General features: G+C 41.8%; 1 long non-coding RNA gene across 1 annotated transcript; it reads left to right on the top strand.

The window, feature by feature from the left end:
• The first annotated feature begins 1,331 nt into the window (after positions 1-1,331).
• On the top strand, positions 1,332-13,487 carry LOC140694675 (uncharacterized). The gene is made up of 4 exons (XR_012070257.1): positions 1,332-1,432; positions 1,516-1,741; positions 2,278-2,332; positions 13,221-13,487. It is a non-coding gene; the product is annotated as an uncharacterized lncRNA (long non-coding RNA).
• Positions 13,488-18,838: the final 5,351 nt, after the last annotated feature.

Genomic DNA, 18,838 nt, shown 5'->3' with positions numbered 1-18,838 from the left:
TATATATACATATATTTCAAACTGTGGTAAGTAAAATGGGCTTGTTTGAACTTTAGTCTTGGGGGGGAGTAGGTGAACCCTTTGGCCCTTTTTTTTTTAACTTTACGTTGTGTAGTATCAAAACCCTGTATGTAAATCCAAAAATGTCCATTTTATGTATTTGATTCAAAATAACCATATAAAAATATTTATCCTTTTGGGATAAGCCACTTAATTTTTTTTTCGACATTTTTACAATCATTTTTCCAGTTATTCAACCTAATTAACATTAATAATTCTAAGTTTTTATTAGCATATCTAGAAACATTTATTAGAAAGGAAAAACACAAACGTAGCTTTTCAAACCAGTTTTATTTTTTTAACTAAGTTCTTAGGTTAACCATTAGATATATTTTTCTACATTTAAACTTGATTTTATTAGAAACCATAAAACAACTGTTTATAATGAGATCTCTTTAAACTTTCACCAATTAAAAAGTTTTCCAAATTAAAAAATCCATCATATGGCCATCAATTTATATACAAATATAATATATATATAGTGATTTTAAACCAATAAGATGAAGAGGCCCTTCCACATGAGAGTCGGGGTGTTGCCTAAATAAAATTCAAAGGTTTACTCTCCAAAAGCTAAAAGCCTTCGTGGTCCAGGCTGATGCAACAAAGTTTAAGATGGCAAAATATCTGAAAATTGGTACTATCAAAGAATTGCTTAGAATCCCAATTTATTTGCGTGGCCACCATATGTACACAATACTTGAAACTTTTGTATGGTGGAGTCCAAGGTTTCCTTTAAAAAATAAACTAAACATACATATACATACATACACACACTTAAAACACCCAGAGAAAGATAAAACATTTACATTTCAAGGACACAGGAAGAGAAATCCAAGTTACCCCTAAAGGGGATTTTGTTTTTATAAGTTCAGAATGCCAAAAAATGTTTTTATCAGGCCTGGTTAGTTATTTTCAGAGTGAGTTTTTTTTTTCTTATTCCCAATTAATGTTGTAAATTTTGTATGTACATAAACCTGGCTGGGGTAATAGTTGGAGACTGGCAATCTGTCATTTCTTTTTCTTTTCTTTTCTGTTCTTTATTTTTTTTTTGAAAGTTCTATTCCCCATTGTAAGGTCGGGTTCTCAGAATAAATTTGCTAGTAAGATTTCCCACAGGGACAACTCTGTGTCATGAAGTCTTTGTGTCTACAACTCCTGGAAGATTCTCTGTCACCCGAGAAAGCTGTTACCAGCCAGGAGGATGGTCCGAATTTTGGAGTTGAAAGCTTCCTCATAAGAGTTTTACTTTTATCCTGAAAAATTCAATGTAGGTAACCAAATTGAGGAAAATATTAGACCAGACTCTTACCTAACCACTCAGTCCTGAACCCAGTGTCTTTCAACTTGGACTCACTCAGGATGTCTCCACTGGGTGAGTATTTTCCTCATATGTTTCCACCAGCCCCACTTTGGACATATCCTCAAGGTGGATATTTCCTGTTATCTTTCAACCAGGCCCCACCCAATATGTCTCCACTGGGTGGGTAATTCACCTCAGGTTCTTTCAACTGGAGGGCCACGTACCTGGATACACCGCCAGATAAACTTAGGATCATCAACCAATATGTGAGATCCGAGAACCAAGAGAGACTCACCCAAATTCATCTGGACTCCCCGAGGAGGTGGATGGGCACAAAGGGCCACTGCTGGTACCAAGGCTCCGGTTACTTGGAGAGTTCAGGTGGAGAGAAATCTGCTGTGGTGCTTCATGATGTCCAAAACTGTTGACTGAAATACATGTGCAGCCTAAAAGTTAAGAGTTATGTTTCATTTGGCGGGAGGACTCGAGCCGGGATGACAGCCTGTCAGAACTCTCTGAGGGACTGCTCCCAAGAGGTTGAGGCAGAGCTAGGATATATAGGAGCTTTACAACAAAGACCAGGTTGTTGGAACAATAAAAGATTGCTTGTTATCTAAAGAAAGCCAGGTATCTCAAGTTCAAGAATTTAGTACTTTTGTATGTGTGAGAGGAAGCAAATATTTGGACTCACTGAATTCATTTTTTAGACAAGCACCTAGCTATCTCGGGCCAGTAGCCTGTCCTTTCTTATTCTGAGTCTGCTCAGATGACACCATTGTGAGTTGCTGTAGCAGCTGAGCTGCAGGCCTGTCCTAGCTGGGGGGTGGCGGCAGCCTTTAATGACTTGGTTTCAGTATTCTTTGTTTACTGTCATGGTTGCAGTATTCTCATTCACATTGTAGTATTTTCGTTCACAGACTGATTATGGATAATCTGCAACCTTGGAAAGCAACCGAGATGGAATTACTGCAGGTACCTTCTGCTTTAATAAGCCGTGTGCAAACATAAACAGGGAGGAAGCATACACTTGGATTTGGAGGTGTAGGAAAGGGATCCTGCACATTGCAGGAGAACGCAATGCAGAATTCCTTAAGTCCACCTTTCTTTACTGTAGTGGTTTCTGAGAACAGTTTATGGTAATTAACCAACATTGACAAACTGCACAAATTGCATTTAAGAGCTGGCCGGCTGAAACTTGTGTATTGGAGAGGTGGAATTCAAAGGCAAGTGGTCAGGTGGATTGGAGAGAGATGGAGCCAAGGCCTGGGCCCAGATTCCGGTTTAAATTGCCATTTCTTCACCATAGGGCCTTGAAATAGAATTCAAAATCTCTTAACCTGTTGGTGAATCTGTGAAATGGGCATAACATTCGTTTCACCCTGGGATTGTTGTAAGATCTAAAGAGTATTATAGCACACATGAAGCACTTAACCCACTGGCACTTAGCAGTGTTCACTGTGTGGGGCCGCCCCGCTTAGCATGTGTCAGAGCCGTAAAGGCAGCATTTGTCTGTTGAGGATGCACTTGTAGCCCCTTGGCTAGGTTATGAATTTGGTGATTTCCTATAATCCTTGTAACTCTATGTGCCATGGACAGTTATTTTCATGGACAGATGAGGAATCTCATGGTAAAAAGACTGTATAATTTGCCCAAAATCAGACCATAATTTTGGGTGCAGAGGCCTCGGTTCAGCATGGCCCCCTGGGCCTTCTGCCCTCTCTGTTCAGCACCAGAGCCAGATATGGAGTCGGCTGTTTCCCTGCCCAGAATATCCGGCAGGCCGCAAGACACATCTGGCCCTGTTCTGCTTGAGCAAAAACTCCGATGGAGAGACAGTTACAAAAGGGATAAACATAAAAACAGACGACAGCAAATTGTGATCAGCTCTGAGAAGGAAAGGAACACGTCTCGCCGTACAGAGCTGGGAGCTTTCCCGTCGAGGCTGCTCTGGGGGTGTTCATCTCAGCTAAACAATTTCTGCTGCTGCACCAAGGCAGGAAGGCAGGGCGCGTGTGGCCAGGTAGACAGGGCCTCGTTGATCGTACTCATTCCCCATTAAGCGGCAGCTTTCACGGGCACTTACCTAGTAAACAGATGTTGGCCATAATCATCACGCACTTTGCTTGGTAGTTTTCTTGGCCCCAGCATTGAGATGAGGTCATTGAAGCTGGGGAGTTTGCTGCATGCCCGTGATTACCTTGCAAATACCCCGACTGTTCTTTCAATCTAGACTGGTGTGGCTGTCATGTCCCAGCCCTGTGAATGGCATCGTGTAGCTTCTCCCAAGTGGCCCAAATGACTGACATTGATATGCTTAATTCGTTGGAAATAGTATGTGACAATAATAGAAAAAGGTAGTAAGAAATTGTTTGGAAAACTGGAAAAAACCTTTTCTTCCCCAGCTGGGGGAGCGTAACCCGTATCTCTCACCCTACTCACTGCCTGTCACCTCCTCCCCGCCGACTCCGTGTTCATAAGCCACATTGAGCCTTGGGAGAACATTTTGCCTCATGACAGTTTTGACTAGGACCTGCAACTTCTTTGTCCCTAGTTAACTCTCTCTTCAAAGCCATTCAACTTTTTGCAGGCTCCTCCACTCAGATGTAAGAATAGCCTCTTTAAACTTCTTGATGCAGCTCCTTAATGAAGATCTTGTGATGGAAACCTAGCCAAAACTGGGATGTATGCATATAGTGACTGCAACCTCAGCACTTTGTTAGTTCAGAATCAGAGGGGTGAGTGACTCAGGAAATGCTTTTTTAAGGTAACAAGGGGAAAGTGAAAGGACGCAGGCTGTGTGAGAAAGAAACATCTCAATCACAGCCAGTAAGGCACCTGTGTTCAGGATGGGGTGTGGCGAGTGCAGAGTTCTCACAAAAAATAGTGGTGTGATGGGAGCGAGGACAGTTGGGTACTTTATTGGGGAGGAAAAAAAGTGGGCTGAACATTTCCTTGTTGAACAAGAGGATTGTGACATGATGTGCTTGTATTTTGGAGAGAAGGGTTTTGTGGGGACAAGCCTAGGAGTACGCTGTATGTCTGGGGAGTCAGCACAACAGAGAAACACAGAGAACCGGGCAGACCCCAAGACCCATGCTGGGGGAGAGACTGCCCACCAATTGGAGCCCTGGAGGCTGCTTCTGTCCCTTAGCTGTGGCCTCAGACCTCCCTTCACAGCCCAGTCCTGTTGATACAAGAATAAAAAACGTTGGGCATGAGAAGGGCTGTGTCCCAGGCTTTCATTGAGCCCCTGGGATGTGCCCCACCAGATTTTGTTCCTTAACTTCATGCAGTAAAGAATTCAAGAGCAAGCCAGTGTTGAGTAAAGGTAGATTTATTCAGAGAGATACATTGAAATGCAAGAGAAACGTCACGAGGTGTGGGGGTTTGATGCTCATATTAGAAGTAGGTACACACTCCACAGATTGAGGGCCTTCCCCAAAGAGGGAGAGAGAGTGGTGACCGCGAGGTGGCACTGTGTTGCTTGTTTTCTTGGGCTTGGTGGTTTCATATGCTAATAAGTAGAAGGACCAGCCTTAGGGTAAGGCGCTGGGATTCCCAGGGAGTTGGCCATTTCCCACCCTTTGACCTTTTGTGGCTATCATTGGGACTGCCATGTTGCCTGGGGCATGTTATTGACCAAGTTACTAATACAATGGATGTTTACTGAAGCTCAAGATCTGCTAGAAGTTAAATCTCTTCATCCTGAGCCTCAAGGCCTATTGGGGGTTGAATCCTTTAACATTTTGATGTTAATTGCTGTGGCCTTCCTTGAATGGCTGTGCTCTTCCCCCTTCCATCCTGTCTCACTGTGATGACACAGAGACAGCAAAGGTCTGGCCCTACCTGTGCTCTTGCATTTAACTGCGGGAGGTGTGAGGTGGGCTTATGATGACCCTGAATGGTGAGAAAAATGTTTCAGATTTTCCTACGTGAGACATGGGAACCTGACAGCAACCTCCGCAGATTTATCTCACGGGCATTATCGCTTGTGTTGTTATAGAAACAACAGGCAAGCCAAGAAACAAGTATAACTCACAGGGTTGTAGTACTGAGATTTATTATGCTGACACGCTCAGAGGGGCTTCTTTTCCAAAGCTCTGAGCACCTCCAAGACGTGCACATGAGGTTTTATAGGGTTAATTACAAGTATGGGGCTATTAGCCAATAAGGCTCAAACAACAAAAAGCAAGGAATCAGTACACTGAAGCTTATCAATTTGGAACAGATCCCGTTACTGACAATTGTTGTCCTTGGATTTACGTGTTAGCTTATTAGCCCATTAAACTGACACTAAACTTCAGGTTTACCAAGTAGCTCAGCAAAACTTAGATCAGTAAACCGACATTATCACACTTAGATTTGTGACTTAGCTTGTTAGCCCAGCTGGGGTTTTCCTTCACAGTGTCACTTATCTTTTTTATTTTTCTTTTTATCTGTTTTTAAGTATTTAACCCAAATTTAATATCAGGGTTTTTTGGGAAAGAAATTTCTCTTTTTCTTTTCTTTGGGGTTCTTTTGGTGGGAAGGTAATTAGATGTATTTATCTGTTAGTGGAGGCCCTGGGGCTTGAACCCAGGACCCCGTGCACGCTAAGCACATGCTCTACCACCCGCCCCTTCATCATTTTCTTTTTGCTTTAGCTGCCAAGAATCTTACAGCTGAATTTGTAGTCGGCCTTTAACACTTGCCCTGACTTCATGGAATCCATTTTTATGAGTTTATCTCCCCCTGGTTTCATTTAAGTATTGAATCTCCATTTTCTCTTCACTCTCCGTTTTGCCTTTTTGTTGTTATGGTTGTTAAGCTGTGTTTAAAAAAATTGTTTAAATTCTCTTTTAGCAAGAGGCTGAATGTAAATATGCAAACAAACAGCACAATTAAATGCTTTTATATATTCTAAGCTGTTTAGTATTTACTTAAAAACCGATTTGAATATTAAAGTGATAACATTTTAAAAATATTTTTTAATTTTTTATAGAGATATAGCTGATTTAAAATATGATATTAGTTTCAGGTGTACAATAGATGCTCCATTTATAGTTACTGTAAAACATTGTCTGTATTCCCTGTGTTGTAAGATACATCCCTCTAGCGTGTTTACATTACATGTTGCAGTTTGTATAAGAAAGTTGGGTAACGCAGAGTCTGGAAGGTGGCTGTGTATGACTCAGGTTCACGCTCACCCTGCATGGCAGAGCTCAGGCCTTCACTCCTTTCTGCAGGGGAGCGAGTGGAGGCAGCTCTCATCAGCGCTGGCACCACCCTCTGAGTGGCAGTGACAGCAGTGACTGTGTGTGGACGTGCAAATTGTTTTTCCAAGAGCTTTATATGCGTTTCTGCATTTAATAATCAAAGCCCTCCTGTGAGGAAGCGTTTTAAGTTTTTAATGCATAATACATTTTATTTTGATATTGATAGATTTCAAACCTCTGGAAAATTTACAGGAGTAGTATAATAAACGCTTAGATACAGTTCACCTTAAAGGGCACTATTTGGCTTTCTGTGTCTGGCTTATTTTAGCATAAAATTTCAAGGTTCATCCATATTGTAGCCTGAATCAGTACTTTATTCTTTTTGTTTGATAATATCCTTTTCCATTTTTTTTGGTTTTAGTCTATTTAAAAATATTTTCATTGAAGTCTAGTCAGTTTATAATGTTGTGTCAGTTTCTTGTCTACAGCACAAGACTTCAGTTAAAAAGGAACATACCGGCATTCATTTTCATACTGTTTTTAAACATAAGTTACTATAAGATATTAAATATATTCTCCTGTGCTATACAGTATAAACTTGCTGTTTATTCTTTACATACTCAGTAACTGCAAATCTTGAACTCCCAATTTATTCCTTCCCACACCCTCCCCCCTCTGGTAACCAGAGTTTGGTTCCTGTGACTCTGTCTGTTTCTGTTCTGTAGAGAAATTTATCTTTTTGTTTCTTTCTTTTTTTTTTTTTGTGATTCCACATGTCAGCAATCTCATGTGGTATTTTCCTTTCTCTTTCTGGCTTACTTCACTTAGAATGACATTCTCCAGGTCCATTGATGTTGCTGCAAATGGCATTATTTTATTATTATTTTATGGCTGAATAGTAGTCTATTGGACAAATATGCTACAACCTCTTTATCCAGCCATCTGTCAGTGGACATTTCGGTTGTTTCCATGTCTTGCTATTGTAAATAGTGCTGCTGTGAACATTGGGGTGTAGGTGTCTTTTTTAATTAGGGTTCCTTCTGGATATATGCCCAGGAGTGGGATTGCTGGGTCATCTGGGAGGTCAAGGTTTTGTCTTTGATGAACCTGTATAATTTTTCCACAATGGCTCCACCAAACTGCATTCCCACCACAGTGTAGGAGGGTTCCCAATTCTCCGCAGCCTCTCCAGTATTTATTGTCTGTGAACTTCTGAATGATGGCTATTCTGACTGGTGAGAGGTGATATTTGATTGCAGTTTTGATTTGCATTTCTCTGATAATGATATTGAACATTTTTTCATGTGCCTACTGGTCATTTGTGCGTCTTCATTGGAGAAATGTTTCTTTAGGACTTCTGCCAATTTTTGAATTGAATTGTTTGTTTTTCTTTCTTATTAAGTGTAAAAGCTGTTTACATATTCTGGGAATTAAGCCCCTAGCAGTTTCATTTATTGCAAATATTTTCTCCCATTCCATAGGTTGGTTGTCTTTTTGTTTTGCTTACTGTTTCCATAGCTGTGCAAATGTTTGTAAGTTTAATTAGAGCCCTCTTGTATATTTTTGGTTGTTTTTCTATTGCTTGAGTAGACTGCTCTAGGAAATCATTGCTGAGATGTATGTCACATGTTTTGCCTATGGTTGCTTCTAAGAGGTTTATAGTGTCTTGTCTACATGTTTAATTCTTTAACACATTTTGAATTCATTTTTGTGTATGCTGTGAGGGAGTAGTCTAACTTCATTGATTTACATGCAGCTGTGCAGTTTTCCCTGCACCATTTGCTGAAGAGGCTGTCTTTAATCCATTGTATGTTCTCACCTCCTTTGTCAAAGTTTCAATGACCAAAAGTTTGTGGGCCTATTCTTGGTAAATGTGTTTATCCGTTCATTGATGGATGGATATTGTTAGTAACTTTTGGCTACTCTGAATGATACTGCTATGAATATTGATGTGAAATTTTTATGAGAATATGTTTTCATTCTGTTGGCTGTACAGTTGGCCCTCCATATCTGTAGTTTCCACTACATGGATCCAGATGGCTGATTGTAAAGGGACTCGAACATCCTTGGATTATGGTATCCAGGGTGTGGGGTTCCTGAAACCAACCCCCCAAGGATATTGAGAGATGACTCTATATGTAGGAGTGGAATTGCTGAGCCATATAACTCTAAGCTTTTGAGGAAATACCAGACTTCTCCAAAGAAGTTGCACAATTGTCCCTTTCCCCTGGCCGCATATGAGGTTTCTCTGCCTCCTGAATGACATTTGTTATTGTCCATGATTTGGTAATAACCATCCTAGTGGGTGTAAAATGAGATCTCATTTTAATTTTGATTTGTCTAGTGATGTTGAGCATCTTTTCATATGCTTATTGGCCATTTGTATATGTATCTAAATTCGTGGTAAATTTAAAAATTGGGTCTGTTTTATTGTATTGTTCAGTTGTAAGAATTCGTTATATATCCTGGATGCTACTCTCTTATTAGATAAATGTTTTGCAAAATTGTTCTTCTATTCTGCACATTGTCTTTCACTTTATTTTTTTTAAACATTAAAACAATTTCTTTACAGGGGAGGTAGTTAGATGTAATGATTTATTTTATTTTTCTTGCTAAGCACGCACTCTCTGACTTGAGATACCCATTTCCCCTGTCATTTGACTTTCTTGATGATGTCTTTTGTAAGAAAAGGGTTTTAATTTTGATGAAGTCCAGTTTATCTGCTTTTTTCTTCTATCACTTGTGCTCTTGGTATTGTATCCAGGAAACCAAAGCCTATCCTAGGACCACAAAGATTTATACTGTGTCTTCTTTTAGAAAGTTTATAGGTTTAATTTTTACATTTCTGTCTGTGATCTACTTTGTTTTAATTTTTATTTGTTATATAAAATATGGGTGTTCAGATTCCAGATTGATTCTTTTGCCTGCAGATACCCAGCTGTCCCTGCACAATTTGTTGAATAGACTATTCTTTCAATGGGGTGTTTTTGGCCCCGTAGTGGAAAACTGTCTGTAAATGTAAGTTTTTCCCCATGGGTTTTTATTGTGTCTCATAGATTTATTTATCCAAACTTATGCCAGCATCATACTGACTTATTACTATAGCATTTTAGTACCTTTTAAAGTGAGTCCTCCAACTTTACTCTTCTTTTGCAAGGTTGTTTTGCCTATCCTGGGCCCCTTGCACGTCCATATTAATTTTGGGATCAGTTTTTCAATTTTTGCAAAGAAGTCAGCTGGAATTTTGATAGGGATTCCACTGTATATGTAGATCATTTTGAGGAGTCTTAATATTTTTAATAATACTGTCTATCATTCCATGGAAATGGGATGTCTTCCATATATGTAGATCTTTTAAAATTTATTTTGGTGATACTTCAAAAAGTTCAATGTACAAATCTTGTAAACTTTTGTTAAATGTATCCCTCATTTTATTTTTAATGCTGCTGTAATTGGACATGCTGAGTTTCTTATGGGTGGGACTATATATCAATCTTCTTATTTCTAGAATTCCTTAACAGCAATTACCCTAGTTATATATTTGCTACTTAAATCTATCCACAACTATTCCCCGCCCCGTGTTATAAGAAACCAAGACCCAAGTTAAGCTACCTGAACACCTATGTGGAAATGTGAAATGAGACCCTTGGGTGGGGCTTTGTGCAGATGATACTGGAGCTTATTCAGGATGGCTTCATCGTAATTTCTTTTAAACAACCCTTCCGGTGTATTTAGTCAGATACTTTAAGAACATGCCCTTTTGATGTGCGGAGTAGCTAAGACTATGATTTTCAAATAATTTCTAGTGAGAGTGTTGTTCTTGAAACCTAATTTGCATCAATCTTTGAAGATTTATGTTTCAGGTGCTTTGACTAAAGAACCCCCACCTGTCTTTAATCAATAACGACAACTAAATGCTCAAGCAACATGTAAGAGCTTGAGCAAACTGCCCCCACCCCGTAGTGCTGGGTGGCTGCAGCTGCAACTGGAGTCAGCGCTTACCTATCCCAGTACGCTTGTGCTGATCTGCTCAAAGTGGTTCGTCCAACAGTTTGTCAGTAGTCTGTTGGACAAAGTCATTAAAAATTGATTGAAGGTTGCTGGAATGCAATATATTCTTATTAATATTAATTAAGCACATATTGAGTGCTTATTGTATGATGGAATTGTCCCTCAGCCTCACATGAATATTATTTCTCATAAAACCTCACATATTTCCTTGTTAATCTCACTTTACAGATAAGGAGACTGACAATTAGGTCTTCTCTCTTTCGGGGGAGCTCATTATCAATGATGGGAAGTTATAAGGAAAAAGATATTTATTCATCATGAGAAAACATTTTTCTGAGGGTCAGCAAAGAAGAAGATGAACACTGAAGAAGGTGATCATTGTTCAAGTGAGACAAGCCCTGGGTTGTGCGGAGTCTGCATCCCTGTCCTAGAGAAGGCACGTGTAGAGCTGCGTACTGGGTGAGGCGGCGTGGCCGCGCAGGGAACGCGGATGCTGGGCCGTTGGGCTGTGCTCAGGCCTGGTGGGGCTTTCTCCTAAGGGCAGCGGACCATCATTGACAGATTTTATGTTGGAGAGTGGGGTGCTCTCGTAGTTCACTTTTGTCTTGTAGAATGCTTGGAAACATTTAGAAGGCTTGGCAGGAGGTGATGTGATGAGTCAGAGTAGGGTGGCTGCGAGGTGTAGCAGTGTTCAATTTTCAACTGGTTTTCAGGCCCAGGCTTGTGGCTCAGTAGCCGTGTCAGTTTGAATGACGCACTCAAGGAAGTGAAACAATTTATCTAATCAATTGAAGCAGCGATGTACCCAATTCCCAGGACTGTTGTGGAGATCCAGTGAGATAACTTTTGCAGTGTGCAGCATGGTCCCAGCACAGAGTCAGTGCTGAGTGAGTGTCAGTGAGTATCTGGTAGGTCAGGTGTGGGTGGTGGGACTCGGTGTCTGAGGATATCTGGGCCCTGAAGGAGGGGTCCATTCACATCTGTGAGTGATGGGTCTGAGTTGGGAGAGGCACGGAGAACTTAGCCCCCGACCAGAGGCCCTGGGCAGGACGGCTATTGGAGGAGCACCGTGAAGTCAGCTCTTTGCAGGTGGAGTTGGAGGTGCCCTTGTGACATCTAAGTGCAGTGTCACGAGCTGAAAGTGGAGGTCTGCGCCCAGGCTGTGCATTTTCCAATAATGTCAACTCCTGAGGACACCGAAGTATTGATCACTGAACGGAAGTCATACTTTACAGGACAAATGAATAGTAGTATCACCTCTGTCATCAAAGCTCACGTCTATTTATTCATCACTCAGTTTGCTAATTGGGTACTTACAGAGCTCACTTCACCGTCCTCCCGTGGGCTCAGGCTCCACAGAAAAGAGCTGGTGTGTCTTCCTCTTTTCCAGAAGAAGACACATTTAGCTTGTAGACTTCTGTACCTCGCCAGACTTAGGATATTAGTTTGTTGGTTTAATTGTATTTTCTGTTGGCCATGTCCTGACAGGAGAGAAATTTTACCTCATGGTCATTTTTCAATTAGCTGTTACTGAGAATTGCTGATCTGATACATAGTGTATGTATTATATTAACTTTGTAGAGTAGTTATCATTTTTCTGTCTTTGCCCTTTAATTTTGTTTGCCCCTTCAGTGTTCTATCCTTTTTGGGGCCTTATTTTTTTTTAATTAAAAAATGTCTGTTAACAGTTAAGAAAACAAAAACAAAGAAAAAATGCACATGGGAGCTAAATTTAGAAAATGTCTAGTGTGTTTTATTTCTCGGCAATGGAGGGTTCTAGAAACTCGTGAAAACTTTCATTACACAAGTTCCTTAAAATGCTGATTAAGAAATAAAACCTTCCTTCCTCATCTTTCAAGCTGCACAACTAATTGTCAAGAAAGTGAGGGAAAATTCTCAGAAGCCAAGACAAATGAGAAAGCAGGGTTTCTGGGAGATATGCGAGCCTTAGAATCCCTGGGGTGCTGGTTTGATCCTGAACTGATTTTCAGTTGCCTTGACAGGAGGGCAGGATGTGAGCCCCAGGCCTCTGACACTAGGAGTTGGATGGGGGATCATATTATGGGCCAAGCCCATCCTGAGGATCTTGGTTTACTAAAGGGTGAAATAGGAAAAAAAAAAAATTCCTCAAGGCAAGAAATTAAGGAAAGTCAATTTTGTTGGAAGAGGGGAAAAATAACAAATCCAAAGTAAGGATATAATTTAAAGTTGTTCTGGCATTAGAGTGACCACAAACGCCTGGCAGAAAAGCACAGATACTCCTTGATTGATAAGTTGTGTTTTGAATGATTCAGTGAACAGCCATTCTGAAAAAGTCCTCCAGAGTCTTGTGGATCAAGATACTGGACAGCAAACACCTCCCTTCCAAGGTCTCATTCAAATAACCAGAAAGGTTTTAAAGGAAAGAAGCCATAATCATAGATCTATTTATTAACAGTTCTATATGCTACGAATTCAGAGGTGACTATGTAGTTGTCTCCTCTATTATGGACCTTACTTTCTCTTTGGGGAGACAAAATGACATAGTTTTTAATCTTGGTGGAGGGAGGTGTTAGTCTGTTGCAATTAGCCAGGAGAGGAGATTAAGAAAACAGTGAAGGGTGGGTCAACTTTTTAGCTGAGGACAGTCTTGTTCACTTGGCTTTTAATTGCAGGCTCAATGAACTGTCACTGGAGGGAATAGATCTTACGGAGGATGGACATAGCTCAGGCCTCATTGGAAAGGACAAATGGACCTGGAGAAAGACAGTCAAATCTGTGCAGACATTAAAGTTCACTTGAACGTGCTGCATCCCTGAGCCAAAGATAGGACAAATATGCAGCAATTCTTGAGGACAGAAGAGTGGTTTTTAAGGTTCTCCAAGAATGAATCCCATGGAACCGAGATGGCCAGTTGTCAAACTGAGACTTTGTTCTTTGGACGGTGTACCCAGCAAGGGTATTGGCCTTTTATATGTTTCCATTTGTCTTTAATACATGTCTGTTGATGAGGACGTGGGCACAAATGTTTGACACCTTGTCGAGGCGATTTTGGATACCTGCCTAGAAGCACGGGCACAGTTGCGGCTGCTTCATACATCTTGCAACCCATCCCTTTCCCCGGCTCCGTGATCACGGCAGAGTGGTTCCTTGTTGACCTGTCCGTTTCCTCTGTGACATCATAACCCATGAAAAGACCGGAGCATATTAACTTGGCTTTGTTAAAGTCAAAGAAACAGATCAAATGTGGAGTCAGATTTGTTCTTTCCTATTTCAGTAGTACCATGGAGATGGCAGTTTGGGCAGCTTTTTGTAGTGTCCTTGAGGCTTTCTCTCTCAGCTTCTTTGCGCCTCAATTGAAAACCCTTCATTGCTGTCTGGCCTGCTGGTAATGCACACTGCCTGTTTTGCCCTGAAGATGTGTTCTGTTTATAAACTCATCTCTACTCCTTGGAAAACAACACAAGAAAAACTCAGTTGGTTTTCCACCAGTCATGGGCAGGGGTGAGGTATACCATGTTATTATTTCATAAAATAATAGTAATAATAGTAATAGTAATAGTACTAGAAATAATAATAGTATAATAATAATAATAATAATTATTATTATTTTATTATTATAATAAAATAAAATTATTATTTTATTATTATAATAAAAGAAGTCTTAAAACAGGACTGAGCACATTGGAGAGAGTCAATAAATGTTTCTGGCTTAAATCAAAAGTGATGACTTAGTGATTCCATGGCTGCTGTATTTGCTAAGCTAGTTACTCCTTTGCTCCATTACACATTATTTTAACTGAAAAAGAAATGCAAGCAAAAGGTTAAAAAAAAAAACTCAAACAGAGCACAAAAATACACAAGTGAAAGAAGTTTTCCCTCATCCTCTGTTCTTTCAGCCCTGTCTGGAGATGCCACTGTTTACTATCTTTTGGGTGCTTTTCCAGATATGCTTTGCACATTCCCACCTATGCATGTAAATTCCTTTAAAATTTTAGTTATTTTTAACTTAAAGAGATTTAAATCCTCAAGTGGCTTCTGCCCGGGTAATAGAACAGAACAAATCTGACTCCATATTAGATCTGTTCCTTTGAATTTAACCCTATGCTCTGTCTCCTAGGCTTCATCTTGCTTGTAAAAAATTGTTGCCTAGAGCCTGAAATACACAGGAGAGCTTATTCTGAAGCTCTGACCTTTAAGGATATTTAACATTTTTTCATTCATTAAAAGATAGCAAATTGCAGAATAGAAAATAACGTTTGTTTTGTTGGAGATTTACAGGGATCTGACCCACGCAGATAGCTGTAAGAACAAAGGATTCTAACAAGAAGGAATTCCTACACTAAGAAGTTTGCAACAACCAAGCGCGTAGGAAAGGAGCCTGAATTGTGACTTGGGGAGATGGTTTTCCAGAACATTAGTTTGCCAACTAGGTCTACAGAAACTTGCTATTCCAAGCCCCAACATCTGGTTTCCAAACTTATTGGCCTGTCCAGCACTGAGGAGTATGAATTTGGACTTGGTAACACTCCTATTTACCTAGAAAGCAGGGCACTGGAGCTGAGTGTTATGGAAACAGGCCAGCCAAGAAACAAGCACCAATCGGAGTGCTGGAGTACTCAGAATTATTATGCCGGCGGGCTCAGAGGGGCTTCTGCTCCGAATTTCTGAGCACCTCCAAGACGTGCACATGAGGTTTTAAAGACTTCAATACAAGTAAGGGGATATTAGCCAATAAGACTCAAAGAACAAAATGCAAGGAATCAGTACACTGCAGCTTATCAATTTGTAATAGTTCACATTACTGACACTTGTTGAGCTTGGAATTACGAGTTAGGTTGTTAGCCCAATAAACTGACACTAAACTTCAGATTTACGAGATAGCCCAGCAGAACTTAGATCAGTAAACCGACACTTATCACACTTAGATTTGTGACTTAGCTTGTTAGCCCAGCTGGACTTTTCCTTCACATGAGGACAGCTCTTCCACCCCCAGGAAACCACTGTGAGCCCTTGATGTTTCCACTAGGGTGGGGTATGGTTTACCCAGGAGGGATGGGGACTATGCACCAACACTCAGGCAGTCTGCTCTGTCTGGGGCTCTGATCTTGTACCACACCACTCCCCGCCAGCCCAACACCTGGGACAGTGGAGCTAAGGCAGTGATCCTTCCTGCCTGTTTCCCAGCGTGTAAAAGGGGAATATGTACTCTTCCCAAGGAAGTTCTGAGCGACAACACCTGCGGGTGCTTGGTTCTCAGAGCAACAGAAAACCCAGCTCCGCATGGGGGCAACGGGTGTGATCCCCGTAGTGTTTCTGCAGAAGCATCTGATGGAGGGCTGGATCAGGGAGGTAAAACATGAGCTGCGGGACTTGAACGGTTACAGAAGGGTACAGAGGTAGGTCTGCCATCTCAGGGTGCCCTAGAGGTAAAGCTTTTTCTCTCCAACTCCGCTACGACACTCCCCTATCCAGACCCATCCCTTCTCTGCTCTTCCTGTCCATCTGTATCCCTCCACTTTTCCCCTCTTCTCCACCCGCTCCCATCTTCTCCCTCCCTCGCTGTCCCACCTTCTCTCACAGAATCCAGAGAGGATCCATGTCCCTCCTGTGCATGCGCTGTCGGTGCCTGGTGGTCCCCTGGTTCAAAGCTCCATGTCCGAGCCGGGGATTGGCCCCAAATGCTTCTCAACTCTGTCGCCCGTTAGGCCTTTGGTTCCTGCCTGGGGCCGGGGCTTCTGGCTGTGGAAGTGCAAGGTGGGGGGCTCCCGGGAAAGGGTTCAGGCGGCTTCGGGAGGGTGATCCGCCTTTCACAGCCCCCAAGGGCGCCAGTCAGCCCGTGTTCAGCTGAATTTCTCTGGCCAGACCCTTCTGACAGCACCACCTGCCCCGGCGCCCCGGCCACAGCTGTCCAGGTCCAGGTGTGCGCCTGCCACCTCTCACGCAGCCGGGATCCCCTCAGTCCACGGCTGGCGTCCCCTTCCCCTCTCCCGCCAGCGAGTCCTCTCCTCCCGGGCTTCCTCTCCTCGGCCGCCTGCCCGTCCCCACCAATGGGCGGGCTTTTTCCCGGGTGGGCGTGGTCTGCGGACCTGGATGGGAGCGGGCGGCTTATGCTGGTGCTGGGGCTGGCCTCCGAGCGGGGCTGCAGCCCGCACCCCCCCTTTCCCTCCCCCCTAGGGCTGCCCTCCTTTCCCTTTCACCCTCCCTCAGGACCAGCTCAGTGGCGTGTGTGCTGCTCCCGGGGCTGAGGGCCTCTGGCTGTAGCGCCCAGCTTCACCTGGTGGAGTCGGGAAAAGGGAGCATCAGTGCTGAGCAAGCTTCTGTCTCCTCCCTCAGTGTTTCTGCCACAGGTAAGTACCTTGAACACTTTCAGGTGTTATGATGGCGGTGCTTGTTGATGTCACGTGTTTTTATAGTGAGAGGGATTAACAGTGGTGAAAGCAGGGCTTGGTTCTGTTAAAAATGAGCTGAAGGCATGAAGCTGTGATATCCTCCTTCCTTCCCTCTCCAAGGGTGAAACGTGTGACCGTCGATTTTAAAAAGACAGTTACAGTCCCTAACTAGCCCAGCCCAGCTAGTGTGTGTTAACAGGAACAGCATCACCAGAGGCCTTGGAGACCCAGGGATATTGCAGTCCTAAAGAACTCCTGGCACAGTTTGGTTTGTATTGGTTTTTTGTTTTTCTTAAATTGTGGGACAGACTAGTGGTATAAAAAGAAAAATATTTGTCAAGAAATATTTTTTCATATAACAGCGTTATTGTGATATAGTTCACACACCATGAAGTACATCCATTTAAATGGTAAAATTCAGCAGCTTTTAGCATATTCACAGTTGTGCAACCATTATTATTCCAGAACGTTTTTATCACTTCAGAAAGAGCAGTGGAAATTAATGACCTATCCACCCCTCCCCAGTGGTGGTTCTAAAGAAATTTCTTGGCTAATCTTGACCATAAATTCACTTGTTACATTCCAAGAAAAATCTGGTAGGAATTCTAATCAGAATTGCAATGAATCTGTCTATCAAAACAGGAAGAATTAACGTCTTTATGGCACAAACTTCTACCCATGAATATATTTCGGACCCTGTATTTTCCTCTGTCCAGAGCCTGGCCCATGGGAAGTCCTCACTACTTGTTGGGCTTGTGAATGATGAGATTCTATACATCGTTAGTTGCAGCTGTAGCCTTTCACAGAAGAGAAAAGAAACCTCAGTGAAACAAGTGACTCTCTGATGGTCAGAAAGAGTGACAGCCATTGCTGGAGTGATCCAGTGGACTTGGTGTTTGCAACCAGAATTCTCCACCACCTACAGCTAAGGGGATTAGAGTGTTCTTTTATTTTTTCTTAATGGCATTGCTTTTATTTTTACTTATTTTTTAAATTATTTTTTATTTAAGTGTAGTCAATTTACAATGTTAGTTTCAGGTGTACAGCAGAGATTCAGTTATAAACATATGCATATGTATATATATATGTTTTAGATTGTTTTTAGTATAACTCATTACAAGAAATTGAATATAGTTCCCTGTGTTATATAGCAGGTCCTTGTCATTTATTTTATATTTACTAATTTGTATCTGTTAATCCCTCCTTTCCTGCCTGCTAAATACAGTTTGCTTTCTATGTCCATGAGTCCATTTATAGGAGCACCATTTTTCCTAGTAATATATGCTCTTTGGCTGCTTTCAGTTTCAGTAATTCCATCTTATCTGTGGGCGCTTTTCTTCTGGTGGTCTTTATGTGGTTTGCACACGTGGTAATAGAGATCTTTATTTGGGAGAACTCCAGGTCTCGTGTAGTCCCTGGTACAGAATGCCCACTGAATTGATGATTGAACTGGGAAAAAAGCACAGTAAATGCTGGAATTTCCACTATGGTTGAGAATTCCAGGTTTCAATAACCTGTTTAGACAACCTTAATATTGGCTGCACCCATACTGGGTAATTTGGTGGAAATTCATGTTATGGTGGTGTAGAGACGGGGCCTTATATTCTTCTTCTCTTTCTATTTTCTAACACTCATTCTCCTGGGCCTTCCAGATCCTCCCCCAGAAGTGCCCAGGGCTGGCTTGGTGCTGCACTGAGGCAATATTTGTTAATAACGCCCTTTCCTCTTCTCCTCTGAGCCTCCGTTTCTTTCTGTGCACAATGAGCGCTTAGACTAGATAAATACTTTTCAGTTTCTTTTAAAGCCATGTTTCCTTTGAGAAACAGAAAATGCAAATATCTCCTCTCAACCCAACCCTTTAGATTTTGGTATGTCCTCCAAGGAGTGACATAGCTCTTTGT

The sequence above is a fragment of the Vicugna pacos genome, unplaced genomic scaffold (genome assembly GCF_048564905.1).
Source record: "Vicugna pacos unplaced genomic scaffold, VicPac4 scaffold_77, whole genome shotgun sequence".
Taxonomy (NCBI): domain Eukaryota; kingdom Metazoa; phylum Chordata; class Mammalia; order Artiodactyla; family Camelidae; genus Vicugna; species Vicugna pacos.
Note: the sequence above shows the minus strand (reverse complement) of the source record. Positions and strands in the feature narration are given on the sequence as shown.